The sequence below is a fragment of the Ascaphus truei genome, chromosome 2 (genome assembly GCF_040206685.1).
Source record: "Ascaphus truei isolate aAscTru1 chromosome 2, aAscTru1.hap1, whole genome shotgun sequence".
Taxonomy (NCBI): Eukaryota; Metazoa; Chordata; class Amphibia; order Anura; family Ascaphidae; genus Ascaphus; species Ascaphus truei.
This window is the reverse complement of record NC_134484.1, coordinates 474810600-474821724: the sequence shown is the minus strand read 5'-3', so window position 1 is coordinate 474821724 and position 11125 is coordinate 474810600. Positions and strand designations below refer to the sequence as shown.

Sequence of the window (11125 nt, the reverse complement as noted above, 5' to 3'; positions counted from 1 at the left end):
CATGCCATTAGACTGAGTGATGCCATCCCGTTCCGGGAACGCTCTCGTCGCATCGCCCCTAGGGATGTGGATGATGTGAGGAACGTCTTGCAAGAATTGGAGACCGCTGGGATTTTGACGGAGTCTCTGAGCCCTCACGCCTCTCCAATAGTGGTAGTGAGGAAAAAGAACGGATCCGTACGACTGTGTGTCGATTATCGAACCCTGAACAATCGTACGATACCGGACCAGTACAACCTTCCTCGCATTGAAGAGATCCTGAATGCTCTGAACGGAAGCCAATGGTTCAGCATGCTCGATCTACGATCCGGGTACTATCAGGTACCCATGAATACAGAGGATCAGGGGAAAACAGCCTTCATCTGTCCCCTGGGTTCTACCAATTTACACGTATGCCCCAAGGTATATGTGGGGCCCCTGCTACCTTCCAACGACTGATGGAGAAGACTATCGGAGACATGAACCCTTGGGAGTGTCTCGTCTACCTGGACAACATCATTGTCTTCGGAAGGACTCTGGAAGAGCACGAAGAGAGGCTGCTTAAAGTGATAGACCGTCTTGGGAAGGAAGGGTTGAAATTGTCCCTAGACAAGTGCTGGTTTTGTCACACCTCAGTGACCTAGGTGGGGCACATCATGTTTGCTCAAGGAATCGCCACCGACCCAGCCAAAGTAGAAGCGGTCATGAACTGGCCGCGTCCCGAGAATGTCATGGAACTACGATCCTTCCTGGGGTTCTGTGGGTATTACCGTCGCTTCGTGGAATGGTACTCTAGTAGAGCTAAACCCCTGAACAATCTGTTGAAGATATACCCCGAAGATACAGGAAGGAAGGCCGTATCGGCCCGCCAACCGTTTGGTGATAAATGGACGTCTGAGTGTGAACAGGCCTTCCTGAAATTGAAGAAGTGCCTGACCAAAGCGCCGGTGCTTGCGTATGCTGATCCTGAACAACCATACGTTCTGCATGTGGATGCCAGTCTCAATAGACTGGGTGCCATCCTGCACCAGAAGCATCCCGAGGGCCTTCGGCCTGTAGCTTACATCAACCGCAGTCTGACACCCAGTGAACAGAAATACCCCGTCCACAAGTTGGAGTTCCTGGCTCTCAAGTGGGCGATCACCGAGAAGCTCCACGATTACCTTTACGGTGCTACGTTTGAAGTAAGGACGGATAACAATCCCCTCACGTACATCAATACCTCGGCAAAATTGGATGCAGCAGGACATCGATGGCTGGCAGCCCTGAACAATTACCGATTCTCCCTGAAGTATAAGCCGGGACCCTTCAATGTCGGGGCTGACGCCCTCTCCCGATGGCCAGAGCTAAGTGCTACGCAAGATGATGAGGAATGGGAAGAACTCCCACGACCCGGGGTGCGAGCTATGTGTAGCACTGCCGCCATCGTCAATGATCAAGTGGCCTTCTCCGAGTTACAGGTTGCGGATTCCTTGGGATGCCAGTCGCAGGCTGTCCCAGCCGCCTACTGCGATCCAAAAGGGATGAACATAACTCATGACAAAGTGCTACGGTGGAAAGATCTGGTAGACTACCAAATACGAGATCCAGTCATTAGTATCATTAGGCAAGCCGTTGAAAAGAAGAATCCAGCTCTTCTGAAGTGTGCTCCCAACGACTTGGTGGCCTCGCTCATGCGGGATGTGGACAAATTCGAAATCGATAACTGCTTACTCTATCGGGTGGTGCAATACCGCAACCACAAGGATAGACGAAAATTAGTCCTCCCTAAGAACTTGCAATACATGGTGTTGAAGTCCCTACATGATGAGCATGGACATCTCGGTGTAGAGAAGACCTTTGGGTTGGTCAGAGACCGCTTTTTCTGGCCCAAGATGCGAGAGGCCGTAGAACGCCACTGTCGCCGTTGTACTCGGTGTATACAACGCAAGACCCTACCTACCAGAGCAGCACCCATGGGCCATCTGAAGAGTTCTGGCCCAATGGACCTTGTGTGTATGGACTTTCTGTGCATTGAGCGTGATAGCAGGGGAATATGCAATGTGCTGGTCATCACGGATCATTACACCCGGTATGCCCAGGCCTTCCCCACGAAAGACCAGAAGGCCATCACAGTGGCCAAAATATTATGGGAGAAGCACTTCGTGCACTACGGTCTTCCAAACCGCCTTCACTCAGACCAAGGTCGGGATTTTGAGAGCACTCTGATCCGAGAACAGCTCAAAATGCTGAACATCGCCAAATCACGAACGACCCCGTACCACCCCGAAGGAGATGCGTTGCCAGAACGATTTAATCGAACCTTACTGGACATGCTCGGAACTCTACAGAGGGCTCAGAAGACTAAATGGAGTCGACATGTGAAGGCCCTGGTGCATGCGTACAATTGTACCCGACATGAGTCAACTGGATTCTCCCCATACTTCCTCATGTTTGGGCGAGAGGCGAGACTGCCAGTGGATGTACGTCTTCGAGTCTCGACGGATGGGATACACAATGCTACCCATTTCAAATACGTGCAAAGACTTAAAGACAGCTTGCAGCAGGCATACAGTAGCGACATATTTTATTGAACTAAATGCCGGCGGCATGCCGGGATCTGCCCCAGCCGCCGCCAGTAATAAACGCGCGCCGCCGCGTTTCCCCCACGCACCCCCCCTCCTCTTCGCGCGCAATTTACCCCCCCTTCCGGACCCCGAACCCGGCTTCTGATCTGCCCCTCTGCTTCCCTGCACCCCCGCTTACCTTAATTTGATCTCCAGGGGTGTCGGGGAAGCCTGGGGAAGCCGGGGAAGACGGGGAAGCCGGGCGCGCATGTGACTGTGACGTCACAGTGCGCCGCCACACGCCGCGGCTACCCGCTTCCCAGACGCATGCAGCCGGCGGCTTTTACTCGAATAAAAGCTGCCGCTGCTGTATCAACAGGCCGAAAAGTCTACAGCTGAGCTGAATGCTGACAATAAAAGGCTATACGATCATAAGGTCAAATATCGGGAGCTTCGTCCTGGAGACGCTGTGTTGCTTCGAAATCTGGGAGTCCCAGGAAAACACAAATTGGCCGACCGATGGAGAGACGGTGTATATGAAATAGAGTCTCAGATGCCTGGCCTCCCGGTTTATCACATCTAAGACACCGAAGGCGGGTAAAGGTATGGCACCGTAACCATCTTCTCCCCATTCCACAAGTGGGAGATGAGGAAGCAGAGATACTGGCCACACCGCTCAACTGTGAGTCCGACTTATCAGAGATGGGTCAAGAGACTGTAAATAACGAAACCCACTCTGAAACTCCTGAAGATCCTATGGAAGGACCCTCTCAAAGGGACTATTCCACAGAAGGGGCATCTCCCAGAGGAGCTATGGGTAAAGGGCCCCGTAGGCCAACGCCTACTAAGGTGGCACCAACAGGCCAGCCTTTAGATCCACAGAGCCCATGCTTTGTGCCGAACAGAGACTGTTCAGAGACATTTCTCCCCTCAAGGGAAGAGGCTTAGCCTCAGGACTGTGTTTATTACTTACCAGAGGGAGTTGCTGAAGAACAGCTCCGCAGGAGCCAAAGAATAAGCTACCCTCCAAACCGGGTAACCTATGACCAAATTGGGGCACCCCATTATGAGGCTCAGCAGTGGTCTCGGAGCAAAATCCAATCTGTGATTGGGATGCTCACAGAATTGTGCAACATTGTATAAAGTCAATGTGAATGTGCTAAGTTATATATTGAACTGCATTTTTATTATATAATTTCTGTACATGGTTGAGTTGTGTCCCAAGCGAGGACGTTGGGGATTTTGCCAGGGGGAGGATGTAGCCAGGTTCCCCTTGCGTGCGGCCGGTTGCCGGGGACGCGGTCGCGTTGCGAGGCCCTGTTGCGAGGCCCCGTTGCGAGGCCCCGTTTGTTTCCGATGCAGGGCGCCGCCATCACTCATTGCCTCGTTCATGCGCAGTAAGACCAGGCGACGGGAGGCACAGAGACAGCTCTCGCATGCGCAGAACAAGCGCGCGAGAGGCAGTAAATCACAGGAGGGCTCACAACAGGGACTACAGATCCCACGTCACGCCAGGGAGCCATTAGGGCTAGAGTATCTCCCTGCACAGAGGGATTGATACATTTCATGGGCTATGAGCACGTTAGTCAGTCGGCGACCGGAGCAGCTAGGGGAAAGAGGTAGGGTGCAGGAGTCAGTGACTCCCTGCACTGGGCCAGCAGCCCCCTAGGCCCAGATAGCCCTGAGCCACCAGTAGTGTTGTGTTGTTCAGGGACAGGCCCCAGGTTAGAGACCCTGCCCCTTATTATTATCCAGAGTCAGTTAGGGACACAGCGGACGCTGTGCGTCCATCCAGAGGTTTCTGCTCAGACCTCCGCTGCGGCTGCAACAGCCATCCGGGTGGGATCGCCCCGGATGGTAGTTCCTGTATTCATTCGTCATCAGGATCCTTTGCGAAGCTCCTTGGCAGGCCCGGGCACTGGAGTGCTCGGCAGGTAATCTTCAAGTGCACCAACGATACCCTCTATTCATACAAGACATAGTGGCTGCGCAGTCACACACATATTTATCTCACTTGAGGGTGGAGGACATAGTGTGTGGGGTTACTGGACATGGGGTGGGATCACCCGGTGAAAGGGGGTAGCATCCTGTGAGACGCAGTAGTAGTGTCTCCTCTAGAGAGGGACACCTGTTGATATATAAGAATACGTACGTTTGCTACAGTAAAGTCATTGGTTGTTTTACATGCTGTGTGTGTGATATATATAAATTGTCCTGCGAGGATCACTCCCCCTCTGGTGGGAGCCATCGCAGGTGGAGGCGCTGCGCCGAGTACGAGGTTACTCCTATTATTATACGTGCCACAGGCTCCCCGTGGCGGAGGCTTAGGCCCCCTGTGAGCCTAACAGGTAAAGCACCATACCTGGTAACATTAGGTTCACCGCACACACATACCATATGCTATTGGGTGGGGGAATATCCGTTACATGGGCTTGGCTAGTTTTGTCATATAATTTGAAATGTCATTTTGGGGGAACGTTTCGTATGACGCGTTACTAGGCAACGTTACATAAAATGCAATATCCTCCATGGCGGCGTATTTCTACAAACGGGTTAGTTGTGCTTTTTCTATCCAGCTGTTGAATTTTGTAGGTTATCCCCACCATTTAACGTAGTAGACGATTTTACGCCTTACGCTTTTTTGTTTTAATATCTTCTCAATTCTGTAAACGCGATTTAAATTCTTTGGTATTTTTTGTACCTCTTCAGAGTAGAATGAGCCTTCTATGGCTTCACCAGCACTATCTGTAAGCTTATACAGCGGTTTTCCGCCTTTTGTGCGTACATCATCAATAATATTTCCTCTGTAAAACACTGTTCATAACCCTTTGTAAAAACGCCTTTATACTTTGATATCCGAACGTGATCTCCAATTTTTAAAAGTGGCTTAAGCTTCTTAGAACTCACATGTGGACCTTAAATAGTCTTCCAGACGGTGAGAGAATTCGCTTGTGTTACATCCTTTGGCGCGCACTTAATGGTGCGATGCGGCGTGTGGTTATAGCTGTATATTAAATCTGATAATACATCGTTGTACCGGTACGTATTATGCGCGGTGAAAAAGCGCCACATTTTCGTTTTTAATGTCCTATTAAAACGCTCAACGATCGATGCCTTAACCGTGTTGCCAGCAATAAAATGTTTAATGACACACTTTTTGAGCAGTAAATTAACATTCTTATTCAAGAATTCTTTACCACCGTCAGTTTGTAACTTTTGCGGCACACGCTGAGAAAATTTCCTGCAACGCCGTGGCGACGCTTAATCCGGTTTTATTTCGCAAAAATTTCGGCCAGGAGTATTTTGACAAAATATTAATAACAGTATATAGCGGGCGTCCTCATTAAACTTGGCAAAATCAATCATTGATACGAGTTCAGCTTGCCATTGTGAATCTATATTAGCAGCGCAAATCATATTCCTTTTGAAATGTTTTCGTGCCGGTTTGTATAATGAATAGACCTCTTGATCTGAAAGATAATTTTTGACCGTTGCATTTGAAACACCGTATTTTTTTGCTGCATTATTTAAACTCTGTATGCCGCCGAAGGAACCCGGCGCTTTCGGCGTGTACTATATTTTTTGTAATTGGGCATCCATTTTTTTTGATCTTGTATGTCTGTGCATTCTTTAAAAGTGTTTAATAAATCAATATAATGTTTCTATGACTATTTTTGCACATCTGATAAATCCTTTTCTGTTTTCTGTGACATCTACAGTATGTGGTCCTTTCTGCATCTGTTTAAAGCGTTACTGATAACCTGTTGAACCTCACATAAGGTATCATCCAGGCTAGCCTTCCTGTGAAAATAGTCCTGCTTAATGATTTGTTTCTCCTGATAAACCTATCAATCAGTAATTATTCACAGTGCCGGAATAATTATATATCAACACACGACACATCTGGTCTCATTTAACACCGCATAAGGTTGCCTATCCTTGTGCCCCACCTCTGCCATCCTATCAGTAATTAATGTGTAAGTACCACCATTTTAAACCTATATATGTTAAACCTCTTATTTCTATGCTTTTTTCTGTGTTTAGTACTTTAATACATGTATATAACCCTGTAAGTAAAATATTTAAACTATAAAGTAAATGCTGCCTATTTTCAGTGTGTAGTGACCCCTCTACTGCCTTTTATGCTCTTAATGCAGTGTTCTGACTGAATTAAAAAAAACTGCTATGACCTCTTTTCATAGTCTTTTGAAATTTTCTGACATGCGCACTGCGATATTTCAGAATAAACCTGCCCAGACTGCCCGTATGGAAAAAAAACATGTTCGGACACCTTATTTACTTTTTTTACTTGTTTACTTTTTTACTACGCATTGTAATTAATTCATGCTTGAAAATGTTGTATCTTTTAAAAATAAATAAATAAATATTTTGACTACCGGTATTATACACTTGTGATTTTTATTTTTATGTACCCCGTTGCTGCTAACACATTTACAGTCTATATACAAATATAACTTTTTTTTCTCTGCTAGCTCCTGTACAGACTATATACAAATACAAAATATATATATAAAAAGATTTTGTCTGGGGTGGGATTCAAACCCACGAGGACATATGTCCATTGGATCTTAAGTCCAACGCCTTAAACCACTCGGCCACCCTGACACTTGAGGGATTTATGCTCTTAATGCAGTGTTCTGTCTGCATTTAAAAAAAAACTGCTATGTCCTCTTTTCATAGTCTTTTGAAAATTTCTGACATGCGCACTGCGTTATTTCAGAATAAACCTGCCCAGACTTGCCCGTAAGAAAAAAAAACATTTTCAGACATGTCCCAAACACCTATAAACATGCCCGGACATGCCCCGCATATGTATACACCCCCCTCCTATCTACGTCAACAGTATGCACCAATTACAAAAAAAGAATAAAAAAATACACATCATAATAAAAAATTATAATTGGGGCAGGCGACGTCAAGCACGGTTTTGTAGAATAGGGGACGTCAATCACGTTTTTTTGGCGTAGTGGGCGACAGCCTCAAAAAATTGTCTCAGGGGGCGGAGCTGGATACGGAAGGGGAGGGACCGGATACGGAAGGGGCAATACACACACTGGAGCTCTACACACACACACAACACAGCACATCTACACACACAACACAGCACCTCTAAACACACAACACAACACCTCTACACACAACACAGAACCTCTACACACACAAACTGCTGCTACACACAAATACAACACAACAGCACAGCACACACACAGCTGCTGCTACTGCTGCTGACACACACACACAAACACACACACACACACACAGAGAGAAACAAACTGCAGATAGACACTCACTTGCTTTGCAGACTCTCTTTCTCCCCCACCAATTCAACTGAATCTTCTCAGTTCACGGAGCAAAGTGGGAGGAGTCAACCCGTGGCTGATACTTCTTAACCAATCCAATGCCATGTCTCAGAGCTATTCCTATTTTTAGACCAATCCGCTGCCCTGTCTCAGCTCTTCTGAAAGCTGATTGGCTGAAAATAATCACATTGAAATCAACACTTTACAAGCAGCTAAATTTCCGGGCTTTACTGATTGGATAATGCCCGGAATTTTAACCAATCAGAGGGCAGGAATTTCAATAATGCCCGGAATTTGACTGCTTTAGCCTATAATACAGTATAACCAAATGTTGAATGAACTGATTATAACAGTGTCCAATACAATGGTATAGCTACTGTGGCAATAATATTGTTACATACGCATCGGTAGCAACTGCATTTTCTAAAACATGGAGAGGTAACTAGTTACCCTCTTCATGCACTGGTTAGCCACTTAGGGCCTCATACAGTAAGCGCCGAAAATCCGTTTTTCGCCATTTTCTCGCCAATAATGCCTCTCCGATTCAATAAGCGCCGATAAGCTGGCGAAATCCATAAAAATCAGCATTTTTTTTGTCTAAATTTTTTTTTCGGTAGACGGGTGCCGATAAGTCACTTTTCGGCACTTATCGGCACTTTTTGAAACGCGCTCGATTCTAGTAGCCCCGATCAGCTTTTCGCTGATGATCGCCGCTCTAGAATTGAGAATTTAACATAATCAATTGCAATTGTACAGATGGATTGTATTTATGCATATGAACATTTTAATTAGTTTATGTAAAGATGTGACAATCCCATGCAAACGTCAACATGTTTAAGCAGAAGTAAAACGATGAACGGAGCGCACAAGCCAAATGGAGCAGGAAGGACCCAGAATCAAAAATTTGAATTAAAGGGCACTTTAATGTGTCATGAGACCCATCCAACGGGTTTCGAACATCGCAGCGTTCTTTTTCAAGGATAATAATACAGTGTAACACCACCCATTAAATACCCTCTTACCTGTAAGCAATTCGCGCCAAAAACGGGAACGCGATGATGTCATGACGCAATGCGCGTCATTGCGCATGCGCAGAGCGACAAGGCGCCGTCTAAGGGCAAAATTGTCAATACAGGCAGGAGGAAGCAAAACAAGTAAGGGCAAATGCATACGGCAACTATAATGGGACAAAAAGAGATCATCAAACCACAATAACAAAAGTAAAAACCACTAAGCTTCTTATTCCTCATCAAAACGATAAGAAAAAAAGGCATAAATAATACTTTAAAAATGCATATAGCCACAAAATTATATTAAAATAAAATAGTGCAAAAAAATGAAACTTAAAAACAAAGAATCTAATAACGAAAAACAATACTAATTTGACATATGACAAGGGAATAAGTGTAAAAATGCATGTAATGACTAAGAATAAGAATATAAATATAATGAACCAAAAATATATATGATGAGCACAAAAAAGTACAAAACCAATAACAAGTAAATGTATATGAATATGATTAAGAGGGGCAACAGGGAATTATAAAAAAAATGGAAAAATTGGAACAATTGTAGATAGCATTATAAAAAATGATTAGAAAAAGAAAATTATTGAAAAAATTATAAAACAAAAATCTTCCATAACTGAAAAAGGAATTAAATATCATATAATATATTAACTATATCTATAGAAAATGGGCCAGTTGCCAATCAATATTTAAACCCATAGGGATTGATATAGTTAATATATTATATTATTTTTCATTCCTTTTTCAGTTATAGAAGATTTTTGTTTTATAATTTTTTCAATAATTTTCTTTTTCTAATCATTTTTTATAATGCTATCTACAATTTTTCCAATTTTTTATAATTCCCTGTTGCCCCTCTTAATCATATTCATATACATTTGCTTGTAATTGGTTTTGTACTTTTTTGTGCTCATCATATATATTTTTGGTTCATTATATTTATATTCTTATTCTTAGTCATTACATGCATTTTTACACTTATTCCCTTGTTATCATATGTCAAATTAGTATTGTTTTTCGTTCTTTATTCCAGTTACTGTATTACATTCTTTGTTTTTAAGTTTAATTTTTTTGCACTATTTTATTTTAATATAATTTTGTGGCTATATGCATTTTTAGAGTATTATTTATGCCTTTTTTTCTTATCGTTTTGATGAGGAATAAGAAGCTTAGTGGTTTTTACTTTTGTTATTGTGGTTTGATGATCTCTTTTTGTCCCATTGTAGTTGCCGTATGCATTTGCCCTTACTTGTTTTGCTTCCTCCTGCCTGTATTGACAATTTTGCCCTTAGATGGCGCCGTGTCGCTCTGCGCATGCGCAATGACGCGCATTGCGTCATGACGTCATTGCGTTACTGTTTTGGCGCGAATTGCTTACAGGTAAGAGTGTATTTAATGGGTGATGTTACACTGTAATTATCCTTGAAAAAGAACGCTGCGATGTTCGAAACGCGTTGGATGGGTCTCATGACACATTAAAGTGCCCTTTTATTCATTTTTTTGATTCTGGGTCCTCCCTGCTCCATTTGGCTTGTGCGCTCCGTTCATTGTTTTACTTCTGCTTAAACATCATCATTGGAAGCAGCACAGCCTGTCAACCATTCCTAGGATATGTGAGTACTTGCTTATTATTCAGGAGAACCTGCCAATGAGACTGATTGTGGGTGGGCTTGTACCACCTACCATCTGTCTTCAGGAGGATAGTACCCATTTGGTTATTATGTATTATCATTAATATCATTACTCATTACTATCACCTTTGGATGAAGTGGTTTTGGCTTTACCATATTTTTTTATATTCCTGGCATTGGAGCGCTTTAGCCAATTTTTCTAAACGTCAACATGTTGCAATGTTTGTTTATTTCATGGTTGTATCCAAATCAGATTGGTGACTGTTGCGTAAAGAACAATTATATGCATTGTTACTCTCAGTTTCACTTTGTGTAAACTATCTTTATAAAGATTTACGTAACATCTTTGTCAAATATCATCTTAGAATGATTAACACACATAATTAAGCCGTATTAGTTTTTGTGACGACACGCTTGGAGTTTCTAATTGCAATATGTTTCTTTCACACCTTCCACTTATTGAAGTCATGTGACATAATCACATAGCTATTTCATGGAGGACAATTACATGCGCACTAAGAGCTACAGATCTCAAGATGCTAAGATTGTTGATGAGAAGGCGGCGACTTCTTTTGGAGGAGAGGAGAGCAGAGGGGCAGGATATGAGAGGGCCAGGAGAG

The 11125-nt window shown here is 44.0% G+C and overlaps 1 non-coding gene across 1 annotated transcript; it reads right to left on the bottom strand.

Moving 5' to 3' along the window:
• Window positions 1–7067: 7067 nt before the first annotated feature.
• Window positions 7068–7151, bottom strand: TRNAL-UAA (transfer RNA leucine (anticodon UAA)). The gene has a single exon. It is a non-coding gene; the product is annotated as a tRNA-Leu (tRNA).
• Between the last annotated feature and the right edge of the window lie 3974 nt (window positions 7152–11125).